The sequence below is a fragment of the Chrysemys picta genome, chromosome 7 (genome assembly GCF_011386835.1).
Source record: "Chrysemys picta bellii isolate R12L10 chromosome 7, ASM1138683v2, whole genome shotgun sequence".
NCBI classification, from domain to species: Eukaryota; Metazoa; Chordata; order Testudines; family Emydidae; genus Chrysemys; species Chrysemys picta.
Window position 1 is genome coordinate 69,264,447 of NC_088797.1, and position 17,466 is coordinate 69,281,912.

General features: G+C 42.5%; 1 protein-coding gene across 19 annotated transcripts in view; it reads left to right on the forward strand.

Moving 5' to 3' along the window:
* ZMIZ1 (zinc finger MIZ-type containing 1) overlaps positions 1-17,466 on the forward strand; it is a 497,476-nt gene that overhangs the window by 112,930 nt on the left and 367,080 nt on the right. For 14 of the 19 annotated variants that reach the window (XM_024107239.3, XM_024107235.3, XM_065553356.1 and 11 more), the window contains exon 3: positions 7,243-7,367. The exons of the other annotated variants lie outside the window; for them this stretch is intronic. The gene's annotated coding sequence lies outside the window, so the exon portion shown is untranslated. The remainder of the gene's footprint in view (positions 1-7,242; positions 7,368-17,466) is intronic. 19 annotated transcript variants of the gene reach the window in all.

The following is a 17,466-nucleotide window of genomic DNA, read 5'->3' on the forward strand; positions in this document are numbered from 1 at the left end:
TGCCATCATGTGCCAGCAATGCTCCTCTGCCATGTACATTGGCTAAACTGGACAGTCTCTATGCAAAAGAATAAATGAACACAAATCAGACGTCAAGAATTATAACATTCAAAAACCAGTCGGAGAACACGTCAGCCTCCCTGGACACTCAATTACAGACCTAAAAGTCGCAATTATTCAACAAAAAAACCTTCAAAAACAGACTCCAACAAGAAAGTGCAGAACTGGAATTAATTTGCAAACTGGACACCATTAAATTAGGCTTGAATAAAGACTGGGAGTGGATGAGTCATTACACAAACTAAAAACTATTTCCCCCCTAGTGTTACTCACACCTACTTGTCAACTGTTTGAAATGGGCCATCCTGATTATCACTACAAAAGTTTTTTTTCTCCTGCTGATAATACCCACCTTAATCGATTAGTCTCGTTAGAGTAGGTATGGCAACCCCCATTTTTCATGTTCTGTGTGTGTGTGTGGGTATATATATATCTTCCTACTGTATTTTCCACTCCATGCATCTGATGAAGTGGGCTTTAGCCCACGAAAGTTTGTGCTCAAATAAATTTGTTAGTCTCTAAGGTGCCACAAGTACTCCTCATTCTTTTTAGTGGAGAGGAGCTTACTACAGCTCCCAGCGAGGCCACTCAGGAATTAAAGATCATGGCATGGCTGGCCCAGGTCTTCTAACTGAGGCTCAGAGTGCAGGGCTAAAAATTGCTGTGTAGACGTTCAGGCTCAGGCTGAAGCCTGGGCTCTGAGACGTTCCTCTCTCGCGGGGTCCCAGAGCTTGTGAAATCTCAACATCTGCACAGCAATTTTACATCCCCAGAGCCTGAGCCTGAATCAGATGGTCTGGACCAGCTGTGGTTATTTAATTGCTGTGAAGACCCTTAGGGCTTGATCCAAGAGTCATTGAATTCAATGTGAGTCGTCTTCTGCTCAGGGTGTGGAGGTTCCCGCCGTTAGCTCTGGGAGAGCCCCTGGGGTCAGTCCCTGGTGATTGTCCACTTACAATCCAAAGTTGGAAATGATGCAGCAAATGAGTGTGACTAAGATTAGGTAGGGGGGTTATAGCGAGAGAGAGAGAGAGAGAGAGAGAGAACTTCAGTTCTCCGTTTTTGCTTCCTTTTGCCAGGACTGTGGGGTACTGGCCTCTGCAGAATGACAGCTATAAAATTAGATAATCTGTTAATAACTGGTAAATTAACCTCATGTCTTTACAGAGAACAAATATAGTATTTATGTAAAAGTTGTTAAGAGTTTTTCTTTTTAATTAGCAGAAATAGATGCAAAATGAATGATAATTAGGCAGCTGATGAATTCAGTAGTACAATTATGCCTAAAGCTATGCCCCAGTACTTAATGCTGGATGCTCTGAGCAATCAAAGAAGCCTATTTATATAATTTATTTATAAAACAAAGTTACAAATAAGAGTGACACATATACTTCAAGTGCATCAACTTCAGCTGCTGGCAAGATCTTTTTAAAATTGAATATATTAATTTAAAAAAATAAATAAAAGGAAAACCCTATGCTATTTGTGAAGAGACCAGCGATTGAATTTTAACTTTAGTAATAGATAGCTGTCAGATTTTGTAGAAAGGCTTTTATTTAAAACACTGGAAAAGAACAATTGATCATTAACTAGAATGAGCTGAGATTTTCCATGATTCAGGAAGCATGAAAATGAATGTTTTTTTTTCCATGCCCTCTTTCTTGTTGTTTTGTTTCTCCTTTGGGGCAGTCTGTGCCGAGAGAGCAGAGGAAATTGTAGAGCCCTGGCTGTCTGCTCTATGAGGCTTTAAGAAAATACAAGCCATTAGAAACAGCTGCCTCACGCGCATCCAAGTGGGAAGACTAAACTGATTAGTGTATAAACGCTGGGAGATGGTAGGCAGTGGTGTCAAAGGGGCTATGACAGTCATCAGATTGTGGTTTATTTCAAGCTATTGTTTGAATGATGGATCTCTCCCCGTAGAGGCAGCTTTACGGTTTTGAAGAGGTATAATATAAAACCAGAATGACGGATCCTGCTTTACTATAAGCCACTTCTTGCTTCACTATTTTGTACTACCAACCTTGGTGTTTCATGAACAAGCCTGTTGTCTTTTTACCAAGCATGCATTACAAATTTAAAATGTACTCGTCTTAACAGAGTCGAAATTGGCACTTGCCCATTTAGAAGAATGTATTAAACTGCAATACTAAATCCCTTTGGGAGGAAAATGTAGGGGCATTTCCAACAGCAGCATTCTGACGCTTTCTTTCCAGCATCTGTATGATGAAATTCTGATATAAAGGTTACAACTGATCAGTTTAATTCCAAGAGATGAGTGTAAGGAGGCAAGCGTATAAACAGACTAGCTTATAAGGTCTTGAGGATTTTATGTTCTATTGGGGTGGCCAATGTGCATAATACACTGCACCCCTGAGTGATATCAGCAGCAGGAATCAAAACTCGGACCTTTAGGATCTGAAAGCGTGAGTCTCTGCTGTTTGATCTAAAACACGGCTCCTTTCACCAAGGCTGCAGCAGGGTCATCAGCTTGTAGATATGGCCCAGCCACCACTAAAGGGAGACAGAGCACCACCCTGAGTAGGTGTGGGTTCGGGTTCCATGCAGCCTGTACTGTACTGTGTGTGGGTCAAAGACCGTTCTATAATGCGGTGTGTGGCAACATCAAGCATTGCATGCTGGGACTCACACAGTCTTCACAGGACAATTGTGTGTTAAGTGAGATGGGTTTTATACAACCTCCCCGTCCCTCCCCCAAAATAACCACTAGCTCCCTCTCAGCCTCCTGGCTACTTGCTATTTTGGCCCTAACTTGGGCAGTGTTTATGTGGCTGGGTCACTGGTGTTTTAGGTGAGAATTTGTTTATCTAGTGGTGCTGATGAGGAAATAGCCCCCACTCCCCACTTTTTAACAATACAGGCTTTCTATCACTGATTGGACTAATCCAAGGGGCATATACCAAGATGTGTCGCACATGCTTCCCAGAAGCAAGATATTGGGTCATCTGGAATTTTGGGATTTCTTCTGCCTGATCATTAAAGGTTGTTATTTTCCATTGTAGAATCACATATGCTTTTCAGACAGCTGGATTTTTGCATTGTCCTTTCCAAAAGAGGAATGGTGGCCGTGTCTGAGGCAGTGTCACAACTTTTCTCCTTGGCATATAGATACCATTTCCATGCAGTGATTGTCAGATGGTGGAGCCTGAAGGCACTCAAAAAAAGCATCCAGGGTTGCACTGCTCTGTGGTAAAGTCTCCCGAGCTTATCTTGAGTCAGACTGTTGTCCCAATGGTCTGGAATTGCTTTCAGATGCTACCCAACTGATGGGTGTTGGAATAACTTCATCTTCAATGCTCTGGGAGGATAAACTTTCAATAGAGGTCTAGTCTACGCTGAAAATTAAGGTTGACTTAGCTGTGTCAGTCAGGTGTGAAAAATCCATGTCCAGGAGCAAAGTAGCTATGCCAAACTAACCCCCAGTGTAGCCACAGATAGGTCACTGGAAGAATGCTTCCATTGACCTAGCTGCTGTCACTTGGGAAGGTGGTGCTCCTATACTGATAGAAAAGCCCTTTCGTCGCTTTAGGCTGTGTCTTCGCTACACTATGGAGCTATGCCTCCTTAGTGTAGACATACCCAGCATGCAGTTGCAGAGAATTAGAATGATAGCTTGTTATTAACACTCTTTTACAAGACAGAAAATGAAGAGCATAGGCAAGATTAAAATACAAAGGGGATATACTGTCATATCACAAATTTGATCTAGAAACCATTTGTTCATGTGTTGGGAAGATTTGTAACAGAGGGAAAAAAGCTATAAGCTTTTATAAAATTTGTAACCCCCATTTCTAAGGAACTTACTCTGATTTTTGCATTAGGGGTCAGAAATGCTGAAGCTGAGGGACCATTGAATGACTGAGGGAGTGGGATGGTTTGGTGATTAGGGCATGGGATTGGGACATAGGATGACTAGGTTTGATTGCTGGCTTTATCACTGACCTTGGGATCATTTCTCCTTTTTGTGCCCTTTCACCATTTCTCTTGTCCATTCAGATTGTGAGTTGTTAACTGTAGGGACTGCCCACTGTTACAAGTATATATAGTGCCTAGCACAATCAGGGCCTCTAGGCATTACTACCGTACAAATAATAATTGTTGTTCCCATCATTTGTACTCTATGGGAGCACTTGAAATCACTTGCTTTGTCCCTTCCTTTCTCCCACATCTCCTGAGGGTAAGAACCCTTCACCAGCCATCCTGGTGGGTCAATTTAAAATTCCCCATATTCTGGTCATGCACTATTTTTTTAAATGAGGTCCTGGAATGGCCCCTCCATATTTACTCAGTGGAAAAGTGCATTTGAAAGACAAAGAATTTGATTTAAAAGCTGTTGGCAACCAGCTGCAATAGGAGTATTTATCTCTGGTGTCTAAGTCGAACATTATGAATTGTCTAAATGAGACAAGTAAGAAACCAGTTCTCCTGTTCCGGCTACACTGGGCAGCTTGAAAGGTGATGACACTGGCTACTAGTTAGTGAGGATAAGAGGATATTGATTTCTGGCAAACACATTACAGCGTAAGGCAAACATTCATAAAGGCCGTGGAGAGAGCCAAGTAATATTCAGCAGTGGGAATAAAAAATAAAATTGATTTAACATATTTTCTTAAAACAACGCTCCCTCCCTTCATTCTTCCCTGCTGTTGAGGCTCCATCTAGGCAACCTGCAAAAGAGCTGAAAGTGCTAGCTGTTCTAATTGCTTGGAATTTTGGCAGACTGGAGGGGATGCCACTCATGTTTGCCTGCCTGGACATTTATAACTTGCAGCTGTGCGGTCCAGGACTCAGCTCAGTGGTAAACCAGTCTGGCCCTTGGAAAGCAATGTTCCTTCTCCTCATTTCCCCCTCCCCTCGCCACCATCTCTCACCACACATGCGCACATGTAGTCTCCTCCATCCCAGTTGGTAGAGCAGTAAGAGAGGCTTTGCTTGACTCTGGCTAGGATTTTCTTTGACTGTTGTGCAAGTGGAAAAAAATGAAATTGTAGTTGTATGTTCCCCCCTATTAAAATTAAACCGTTGTTAGCATTTTAAATAATTATAATGGAAATAGTTAGCATTTATGTAGTGCTTGACATTTTTAAAAAGTACTTTGCAGATGTTTGTTAATTATTCCTCCCAATGTCCTGATGTGGTAAGGATTGTCACTCTCATTTTATATAGGGGAAGACTGAGGCAGAAAGGTTGATTGACTTGGTCACGTGTACTGAAGAACTAGGACTTTGTGATAGGGAACTCCTAGCTTCCGCCCCATACTCGTTTTGATATGCCTCAATGTCTTTTTCTTTTAATTTTAATGCAAACAGTGATAGCATGGCCGATTAAAATGAGGAGCTCTGCTGGTGTAACTTTCTGGTTTGCTTCACTCGTAAATTGAAACTGAGGGTGTTTCCTCTGACCTCCAATGGAGATTAAGATCAACGTTAGTTGTTGTGCATCTCCTGATTTTATGGATGTTTGCATTTTGTAAAGGTTTTTAAAGCAGATATGTGCTTGATTCAATAGAGGAGGCTTTTTTGTTCTGTCACCCAGAATTCAGGTGTGGCAGGATTTGGGTTTTGCCTTTGGGAGAGAGGGCAAAGATGGAAAACTCAAATTCTGAAATACCTCCACATAGGAACATCCAAAGTTTAGGGAGCAGTAGAGTTTGGGCAATGGGTGTAGGCCTATTTCTTCTTTAAAATACTCCCAAACCATTGACTCTCCTGGTCCCGCCTCCTGCTTGGCTTTTTCATCAGACAGCTAAAATATTTGTGAACGTTCTAGGTAATAGGAAAGGGAAATTGTCATCCTCCTCTTCTGTGGATCAGTTCATCAGAGAGCAACCCTCTTCTGGCCTATCTCCCCTCCTAATTACCAATCTCCTGCTTCTCTGGTGGTGTTCTCATCAGATTGTAATGAAAAGCCCCTTCTCTCTCTCTGTTCTACTGGAAGGCATTAGACGCTATATCCTCTGTCTTGATTTCAATAGTCTGTGTACAAGCATGCAGCATTGTCAGTCAGGGCTTTGTGGACTATTTCTAGTTTTAGGGAAAACTATATGATTTCTATGTCACCACACTAGCCAGGTGCAACATCATTTTGTGACCTTTAGTCCTGTTCTCTGCTTCTTTTTCTCCCCCATAACTAGTAATTATTAAGCTCAATGTTGAATGGATCTAATTTCGTCTAGTTTGGTGCATAAAAAAGGTTTTCTACATAAATGTAGAAAAATATAAGTGACCTGGGTATGCATGAATTGGTTTAAAACCTTGTATGACCGACAGTGCTCCCCATTAAAATCTCTGCAATTGCTGTTTGCAGGTAATTAGCATTACAGTGGTATTCCTTATACCAAGTGCAGGAAATACTCTAGTACCATCAATCTTGTGAAAAGTAAAAGGGTACAGATTTTAATGGAGATCTCTGTATATGAAATCAATGTTAAATATTATTAGACTGTGTAGAAGACGTTTTGAATTAACTAACATGCACTAATTCATACACATGATTTCTAAGGATTGCTGAGTTTAAACTATTTCCTGTAAGCTTTTCGGGGGGAGAGTAAATTTAAAAGCAGCCTTTGCCACATCATCAGTGATTTTTTTATTTTGCAAGTCTTGTGTAAAGTGGAAATACAGATGTGCGTGCACACACGTGTGTGTGAGCAGACACACAGTCTCAGTAAGGAATCTACTAACTAATTCATATTTAGTAAAGAACTTAACAGCAGGTCAAAGTGCAGTGCTGGAAGCGGCTGCTGCAACCAATGCTATGTGAGATAATTCTGAAGCTGGGCTGGTGATTGGGGGAGGGGGGAAAGGAGAGGAGAGAGACACAGCAAGGGCTTTGTATATTCAGCTAAAAATACTAGCCTTTCCCTGTCATAGTGACTATCATCTTCACAGGCAAGATATTACTTTGTTTTTCTTAAACAAAACCTGGCAAGCTGGATAAATCAAAGTTTCTTTCAATTCATGCAAAAGTGCTTGCTGCACAATGAGTTGCTCAATGAAAACATAGATTATCTGCATAAAAAGATGAAGTGTAATCTATTCCCAAACAGATCTCTCTCCTCTGAGAGTACAATTCTAGCTTTTTCTCTCACTTTTCTCAAGCAAAGACTTAGATTTTTCACACAAAGTAAAAAAATGCTTTTCCTCTTAATTTTTTTTCCAGAGAGAGTGCGAGCAATTTGCTCTACGAGATCCACTTGTCGTCAAATTACACGTCTTGCCAGCAGTGTCCGACGAATGACTCGAAACAGACATATAGTTTATTCCTAAGTGCTGAACAGTGCAAAGGTAAAACTTTCTGTTTTTGAAGATGTTACAAAAGTGCCTGGGTTATGTTTCCACATCCATTTTGATTCCTCATCTAAGTAGCTCACTTGCACACAGGAGAGTGTGGACGCTACGTTTTGTCTCTGGCTGCAATAGTGCTCAGATTTAGTATAAAAAGGAAAAGAAAAGCACTTGGGATTTTGAGAGTTCAGGGACACCACACTTGGTACTTGCCAATTTTCTGGAAGCAATGTTTACGTCAAATACCTTTTGTTCTTTTGTCATTATTGACACATGGCGGGAACTCTCTAATCTGCTCTGCCACTGATCAGACCTACCTTTACGCAAAGCCTGTCTAGGACTTCGCATTTCTGCTAAATATCTATTCCTTTGGATTGCAGAGGAAACTCTTATGTTGTTGCTAGCTGTGGCTGGGTGCGAGCTGGTCCTGATTTTGATATTAGTACATACACGGAGCTAGTTTGTACAGAGCTTTGAAAATACGAGGTGCTATTTTAAGTGCCAAGCAGTAGTAATGTGAACTGTGATATGAGCGCCAGCAAGATAGAGAGGGAGTGGATTGGCTCAGATACTAATGAGGTGCCTGGCCCTGCAAGGTACTGAACAATGCCTGTGTGACCTGACTGCTGCTCTGGAAGTCAATGGATGTTGAAAGTACATGGCACCTTGCAGGAGGTACTCAGCACTTGGCAGAGGTGAGCCCTAAAGGAAGGAAGCAGTGATGTTCAGCCTGAATAATAGCACAGGGTGGGGAATTAGGTGACTTGAATTCTATTCCAGGCTATCCTACCAATTAACTCCACGACCTTCAGCAAGTTGTTTAACTGTTTTGTGGATCAGTTTCCTGCCTATTAAAATGGGAGCTGTGACAGTTCTTGGGGCAGCCAGGACTGTGGGTCACCTTGTTACTCCCTTCCCCCAGCCAGGGCCGGCTTCAGGCACTAGCCTGGCAAGCAGGTGCTTGGGGCGGCCCCTCCGGAGAGGGGCAGCACGTCCAGCTATTTGGCAGGCAGTCCCTCCCTCCGGCTTGGAGCGAAGGACCTCCCACCGAATTGCCGTCGCAGATCGCGATCGCGGCTTTTTCTTTTTTTGGCTGCTTGGGGCGGCCAAAACCCTGGAGCCGGCCCTGCCCCCAGCATGAGGGAGTCTTGCCTGTGTCTGGCTGGATGTCAGATCCCTGACACCACCAGCCTTTCAGCTGCTCACGCACTCTCCTCTGGGCTATGCCAGCCCTACCTTCGCCTTGCAGGTTAACAATAGGAGCACCCCCACCCACAACTGCCTTTGAATCATCCCCTTGTGCTATCTAGCCCCTGACACTGGCTACACACAGAGATCCCAGATCCTCTGCTCCCCGAGGTGCAGCGTACCCAAGTTTACTGGTTTTACCTCAGACCACCACTCCTGTGAACCACAGAGTGCATGTGAGCACTTATTTATAAAACAAAAGTCAGTTTATTTAAGAAACAATAAAGATTTAACTAGAAACAAGAGAGAGTGATGGAAACAAATGGTTACAATACAAAACACAATCATAAAAGGCGAACCTGCATATACTTTATTAATAGTTACCTTTCCTATCTAATAAAGTAGGTTTTCCCCATCAAGTTCAGTCTGTTACAGAGCTGGCTGGTTTCTCAAGAACTAGGATCCAATTTTTCATGAGAACACCTTGCTCCTCAAGATGTCTCCTCAGTGAAAGGATTCAGCGGGCTTCTTCTTCCTCTGTTATACTGAAAACAGCCTTATGTTTCCATTCACAGAGGGCGAACCCCTGTCTTGCAAAGTTCCTTTTTACCTTCAGTTGCTTCAAAGTCCATAAAGCATACTTTATATTGAAAGACATTATTCCTTAAATATTATTCATACAGACATCTCACCATGATTATGAATCTTGACAAGTTACGAGCTTTCTGTAGATACCTTACATGTTACCCTTTATGAATAAATATCCTGAAAGACGTGTGTCTGCTGTCATGAGTTTGTCAGGTCTGGGGTGAAAGTTGTTTGTAAAGAACAGGGGACCCTTTTCCAAGGGGTTTTGATGTCACAGGAGTCTGGTGCTTCGCCACATTGGCTGATCCAGGTACCACGTTTTACCACCCCCCCCCCCCCCCCCAGCTCCTCCCATGGTAGTTAAAAGCTGGGTAATGATCGAGCAGGTTAAAGATATCAAGCAATATGTTAATCATGATGGGAGCCCTGATGAAGAGCCAAGGGCATCTGCCAATAACCATCAGAAACGTCATCCTCTGAGAGTTAGAGATTGCCCAGTATGGCATCACTTGCATGCTCTCATGTCTGTTTTTCCCCTCTCTGTGCATAGGTCACATCAGCTGTAATGGGAATTGTGTGATCGCATCCCACTGGTAAATTACGATAATAGGTGCTAATGAAAGAGCAGGATTTCATACAAAGCTCTCCCGGGTCTGCCCTCCCCTGCGCCCCCAACCACACACCTTGCATATAAAATGAATGGGGCGAGAAGCGTGATATTCTGTTGTGTTCATATCAGAACTCAGGAGTAAGTTTGGGGCTCACGGTACGTCCACGCTGCAATTAAAAACCTGAGGCTGGGCCATGCCAGCTGAATTGGGCTTTTGGGGCTTGGGCTAAGAGGATGTTTAATTGCATTGTAGAGATTGGGGCTGGAGCCCAGACTCTAGGACCCTGTGAGGTGGGAGGGTCCCAGAGCTCAGCCTGGGTCCAAAGGGCTACACCGCAATTAAAGAGCCCTCGAGCCTGAGCCCCACAAGCCCGAGTCAGCTGGTACGGCCCAGCCACCTGTGTCTAATTGCCATGTAGACCTGCCTTTAGTTCAGATCCAAAATGAACTTCTAGCAAACCTTATTTATCAGAGTGGTCTCATTAACACGCGGGATTCCTACTCGGGAGAGGGTGTCAGGATCTTGCTATTCATACTCTTTCTTTCATTTTCCTGAGGAGCTAGTATTTTTCTCAGTGCTCCAACTTCTCTTAATCGTTTTCATGTAGGAGGGAATTTAGGTACAATCAATATTTTTAAATGTTATGGTTGAATGTAATTCAAAGGTAGGGATTTCATAGCTGGAGGTATATTGGTTTGTCTAGCTTGCAGTTTTTTAAACTTAATTTTCCCTGACAATTTGCCTAACTCTCTCCAAAAGAGGAAAAATCCCCAAAGCTTACACCAGATTGTCTGCTTATTAATATGTTGATATTGTAGTAAAGCAAATATTTCATGCTCTTTGTTTAGGCTGGCTAGATTTTAGCTAGTGATTTGTATTGATTAATTACAGTCAGGATTTTAGAAGCACGTTGTTTTGAGTTAGGAATCTATGGAAAAAATCACAAGCATTCTGAAATGGGGAACAAATGTGCAGTAGTAATAAGGAGAAAAAATGAGGGCAATTAGTGTAAGCCATTGGAAGAGTTATGCTAGTACTAAGATGTATTTTCAGTATTTAGAATTATAAATTTTAATTTTTTTAAAGGAAACATTTTCTACTAGTCAGAGCAGGAGGCTTGGAGTCAGGATGGCAGGGTTCTGTTGGGAGCCCCCCACTCTGTGTACTAGGCACTATACAGACATAGTAAGAGACAGTCCCTGTTCCAAAAGACTCACAGTCCAAATAGACAAGTCACACAAAAGCTGGGAGTAGAAGCAGGAGCAGAGAGATGCATTGATTTGACCAAGGTCACATAGCTGGTCAGTGACAGACCCAAGAATGCAGCATTGGTCTCCTTTTCCTCACTCCAATGTTTAACCACTAGACCAGTGTTCCAGCATTTCTTACTGGAGCATTCCTTTTCCATGCCCTGAGGAGCTGGACTGCATCCAGCATGAGGGCAGCACTCCTTTCTGATCTTGTTTTCATTGTCATGTATTTAATTAAACCTTTATATTTGCCATAAATGTACACAACACTTTATAGAACATAGGAAAGACACATGGGCCGCACCTTAAGGAGATTATAGTCTAAGACACAGAATGAGGGGGCAGAGGCTGGAAAACGATGAGCTAAAATAAAGCACCATTGTACATAAAATCCTGGAAGCCTACTCTACGGTTGCCTTGTAAAATTATAATGAACGTACAGGGACAAAATCTGCTTGCCCACCCAAGGTGGGGGAACATGATGATTATGTAAATGACTAATTATGTATTACTAAACAAATAGAATTTTGCAAGGCTCCTCTATGGAGAGATCACCATATAAATGTAAATTGGTAAGAGAGGCAGTGTCTTCTAATGGATAGAGTGCTGGACATCAGCTTTGGGTTCTAGTGCCAGCTCCTGCCACTGGTTTGCTGGGTAAACTTGGGCAAGACACTTTTTTGTCTGTGGCATGGTTGCCCTAGCCATAAGATGGAAAAAATGATACAGATCTCCTTGGTATACCACTGAGAGATCTAGGGATGAAAAGCATTTATTATTTATGTATGTATTGTGTAAAGGGTGCTTAATCAGGATTTGAGGAGTATTTTTGAAAACAATCTTCTTCTTGCTACCAACCCTCATTGGCTCATGTGTGGAATATGTAGGAGGATTTTAGCCAGCATCAGCCTTCCTTGTGCCTCAGTTGTAAAATTGGGTAACAGTAGGGGCCTCCCTGACCAGAGCAGATGCTGCACGTGAACAGCGTTCTCCTGGGTATAAATATATCACAGTATAAAAGGAAAAGCACTGAGAGCAGCATGCTTTCTGGTGTGTTGATCCTCTTCTTGGAACTGATGGTGATGATTCCTTTCTCCTGAGATCATCATTCCAGAGTAAGTCTAGGGACAATAACTACCCGCAGCCAATTGGAGAAATCAGCTCTCGGAGTAACAAGCAGAGGTTCCAGGATTATCTGCTTACCAAGACATAGATTCTTGTTAGGTTTATTGCACCACTTGTTTTACTTCTCACCTGACCTTTACCATAGCTTGTTTGTTTTATTTTCTCCTCCAAAAGGAGCTCATTTTATGACTGTGAAATGGAGAAATAACAGAAGTTAATTTGAGTAAATCTCAGCTGGGTGAAAAATCCTTTATTTATTCCATCCTACATAAAAACCAGTGTGTAATAAATAGGTTATTGTGTGCAAAGATTTTCAAGAAACATTACCCAGGGCAAAGCAGCAACATATAACCTGGCCACTTGAGTCACTAATACTTATACAATTTTTCAAATAGTTCCATGCACGCTCCTTCCCTGTGTCAGGGAGACGAAACCTAGGTGGATTTTCCTATCTAATCTATCTTTTTCTAAGGTTGCCCATCACCATGGTATGAAAGTAAGCTTTCTGCTCCAGAAAACATCTTCGGATGTGACATTGGTCAGTCCAAAACATGTGTTACTTACATACTTTGTGGAGTTTTTAATGAACATGTACCTAGTGCATTTTATCTTTCAGAAATCCAAATAAAAGGTGGAAATTCTAGGATTCCAGCCACCGCATGGTTGGTTGGTTGGTTTTTCTGAAATGTTGCTCCTCTTCCTCAACTATCCTATAGAATTCTCCTTGATGAGAGAAAGGCACTTTAATTGCTACTGAAAAGCTGTGCAATTCTCTGGAGAGTGTAAGTCACTAAGGGGGAGATTTTCAAAGGCACAGGTAGGCTTTAGGCCCCTGGTTGCCATTGGTTTCTCATGGGAATTTGGTGCCTTTGTGCCTTTTGAAAATACTCCCCTATATATCTTTTGTCCAGTGGCAAAATCAGTAGCAGTACAAGAACTTCATGACATAATATGCTGAGCATTGGGTCATAGCTTTTATGCTCAACTCTCTCAGCCAGTGCCCACCAATTTCCATTCAGTTACCACTCACAAATGAGCTTGGACTATTCCATACCTTGCTTGTGAGCATCCCGTGTGCCATTGTGGGGAAGAGTATAAACAGCTGCACTGGGAGATGGCGCTGGGGTGACCTAGCACAGAAGCAGATCATTAAGGTGGGGATGGGGGAAGCATAGAGTACTAATCAGAAAAAGCTGAAGTATCTGTGTAATAATGATTGGAAACCACTTGTCTAGAGCTTCTCTTTTCAGTGCCATCAGTTTTATGATTGAAGCACACTTACTGGGCCTTTCCCCAAACATCCCTTCTCCAGACAATATTTTTTTATTTCGCCATAGGCACTTTCAGAATAAAACATAACTTTGCGCTGCTTTAAGCTAGTAATTTTTCAGTGGGCAAGAGCAGGAAAGGCTGAGAGGACTTTTCTGTACAGAGTATACACGGATGGCAAGAACCACCAGTTAGTTTAGGCTCCACATCATATTTAGCAGAATGTGATTGCCTTTGAGTTGGTGGGGAGGTTGGGGAGTAGTTGTCGGAGTGGTCTTCTGAAGTATCACCTCCTAGAACAGAGGTCCCCAAAGTGTGGGGTGCGCCCCCTTGCTTCCGCATCTGGCCCCACCCCCCAGTCTTGGCATGGCTCCATGACTACTGCACCAGCCCGTAACCTTGCCTCTGGCCATAGCCTTGCTCCTGGCTGCAGACCCACCCCCAACTTCAGCCCTTTACCCCCATCTGCCTCCCGAGCTGTGGCCCCGCTGGCTCCGGGGGGACACAGATACGGGTAAGGGGGGTGCGATCCTCTAACGTTTGGGGACTGCTGTCCTAGAGGAACAAGAATCAGTCTGTAGTTATTGGTTTATTACCACTTCCTAATGTGCAGATGTTCTATTAATGAATGTGTCATGTGCTTTCCTGTAGGACATGATATAATTGTAATAACCAGTGGGTCTAGAGTGCATTAAGGTCTGGGAAAAGGAGGAGATTTGAGAGGTAGGCAGTATTATTAAACGAATGCTGTTGGAAAGTTTGTATCTTTCTTCATTTAAATAATTTTAAATGGGTCCATAACTCTGTCAAGCATTGTGTCTGATATTGTAAAAACTAATTGGGCAAAAACATTTATGTATTGACTCAAAGCCAACAATCAACTCTCTAAAATCACATCTCCCAAGAAAGACCAGAAGAACAAATGGGCCCTAAAAGTTATCAAAGGGCTCTGATGGATCAAGAAGGGAACTAATTTCCACAGCCAAGGCCTATTTGCAGAGAGCCCTATCCTCATCCCCCTCTCATTTACACAAAGGGAATAAAAGCTTGATTACCTTAGCATTGATCACAACTGCCATGGAATCTCTCATGAAGAGAGGAGTCCTTTACAATAGGCAGGGCCCAAACTGTTTAAGCTTTTTTTGGATAAAACCAACACCTTAATCATGATACGGAAATCAGCAGGGAACGGTGACTAATACCACGGCAAAATCTCTTGGTGTTTTGGGGTTTTTTCCTTGTGTTCTCCTGTTGCAGATTGATGGCAAAACAAATTGCTGGGAGAGGACATGTTTGTCTGTGTGCCTTGATTGAGACTGAGGGGGTGTGTTATAGATAGAATTGGCAGAATTCAATTTTTATTTTTTATAACTTTGATAGCTATCAATTTTTATTTTTAGCATTTTTCAATATTTTTTCAAGTTTAAATTTTCAGAGTTTCTGGAAATTTTGGGGGAGTCAGACAATAATTATTTAATAACAGATGTTGAGATTCAAGAAGTTAAAGGTTTCAGAGTAGCAGCCATGTTAGTCTGTATCCGCAAAAAGAACAAGAGTACTTGTTGCACCTTTGAGACTAACAAATTTATTTGAGCATAAGCTTTCATGGGCTACAGCCCACTTCATCGGATGCATAGAATGGAACACACAGAAGATATTTATACATACAGAGAACATGAAAAGGTGGAAATAGCCATACCAACTGTAAGAAGTTAAAGGTTTATAAATGTTAACACAAATTGTCAAAACATACAAAGTAAATATCCTTAAACTCTAATATAATCTCAAGGAGCATTTGTCTTTGTGCAAATTTCTATTATCGATCAAAATATTTTTCGTTGGTTTGTATGTGCATGGTGAAATCGATATTTACCAATATTTACTGATAAAAATGTAATCTTTTCAAGCCTGATTATAGGTTCAGGTGACTCCCTTCTCGGCATCTCTTTAGAGGAGATGGATTACTCTTTTCTCATTGGGGGCATTTACATGGAATTACCCATTCAACAGTAATCTTAGCAAAACCAAGATTTATTTGAGAGGAGGTGGAATTAAAATAAAATAAATAGTTTGCTTAACATCTCTAGTTTTACACTTCTTGTAAGCAGGATAAGGTCTTCTTATCTTAGAGCAGGGTAAGCACCCTGGCGGCTGGGCCAGTTTTATTTACCTGCTGATGCAGCAGGTTCGGCCGATCGTGGCCCCCGCTGGCCGCGGTTCGCCGTCCCGGGCCAATGGGGGCGGCGAGAAGCGGCGCGGGCGAGCGATGTGCTGGCCGCGGCTTCTTGCCGCCCCCATTGGCCCGGGACGGCGAACCGTGGCCAGTGGGGGCCGCGATCGGCCAAACCTGCCGTGTCAGCAGGTAAATAAAACTGGCCCGGCCCGCCAGGGTGCTTACCCTGGCGAGCCGCATGCCAAACGTTGCCGACCCCTGTCTTAGAGTGAGGAAAAAAGTGAATTGCTTACATCTCTGGAAAGCAATCCCCTCTCTCACCAGTCTGGCCTGACTGTCAGCATCAATTACTGTCCAGATACCAACAAAACCTCAATTTCCCCCCTGAACATCCTTATTAAATTTTTTAAATGGAACAGGTTTTTCCAAGCTCTTTTCTGGAGACAGAGGCACACAATAGACATTAGTAAAACAGTTTCATTCTCTACCTTCTAGGATATTGTCCATTGTGAAGAGAAAACCCTTGACAGTGATGAGTAGCTGTCTTTCAAAGACTTGATAAGATATCTCAGATACAACCGTTCACAGACCACTTTGGTTGGCAGTGCCACTTTTGGTTAGACATCTTGGTAAACCCCCCACACAGTTTTTTTTGGTTCTTAATATTGACATGTGCTATGAATTACATCAAAATGTAACAGTAGCCCATACTGTTCACAGAGCACTGGTGTAATGTGTTCCGTACGGAGTATCACGTAATGCACGATCAACCCTCTTCTGCACTTGAAGCTTCTGAATAGTCCAAACATATAATCCCATGTGGAACACATTGCAATAATTCAACCTTGAGACACAAAGGCATGGTCTTCATTCAAAGGAAAATGTTTCAGCCTCCTTGGCAACTGCAGGTGATGAAAAGACACTCCTGACAACTGATCCTATGTGGTCATCCAACAGCATATGGAAATCCAACAAGACCCATAAACTGAGAGTTCTTATAACAAATGGACATGCTCTTGATATCAGGAATGAGACTATAATCTCCAAGACTCCTTCCAGTTGCTATCTCACCATTTATAAGAGCTACTTAGGTGTTATCTGGGTGGAGCATCAACCTGTTAGCCCATATCTGCATCCCAATGTGTTAAACTGAACAAGTCTCCCAGCTGTGCCAACTATGAGTACACTTTGCCACACCACTGTCTAATGAGATTTTATTTTTTTTCTCTCTAGCTCTATCCAGACCATCTTTCATCCATGCATTGATCATCTTACATCTTGATTACTGCAACCTCCTAATCTTTGGTGTTCCAGACATCCACACCATCCCCTCTCAGCCATACAAAATGCAGCTTGTAAAATTGCCTACTGATACGGTCACATTGTCATTGTCTTTGAATAACTCCACTGACTCTGCTTTCTACATCACCTCCGATTTAAAGGGTTTGCCCTTGCTTTAAAGGTCTTATGCCACTCCGACTCTTTCCTATTTATCCCACCTAGTCTGACTGTGTTGTCTTCACTCCCTCTGCTCTGCCAACAACATGAGCTTTGATACCTTAATCTGTTTCTACTACAAGTATCTCCATACTATTGTTCATGGTACTCTATGTGAATCATAGGGTGAGAAAGGACTGCCAAGGTCATCTAGTCTAACCCCCTGCCAAGATGCAGGGTTTGTTGTGTCTAAACCATCCAAGACAGATGGCTATCCAACCTCCAATAAATGAAATGCCCTTCCAACCCTTATCTGCTAACCACTGCACTCTCATCATGTAAGTCTTATGAAAGCACTTCCTCTGGGATGACCACAATAAGTGAGTCACTTACTCCACTAATGTCAGTGAAAGGGGAGGAGCACCTCCGTGGATGTGTATGTGACTATATTTTGAGCA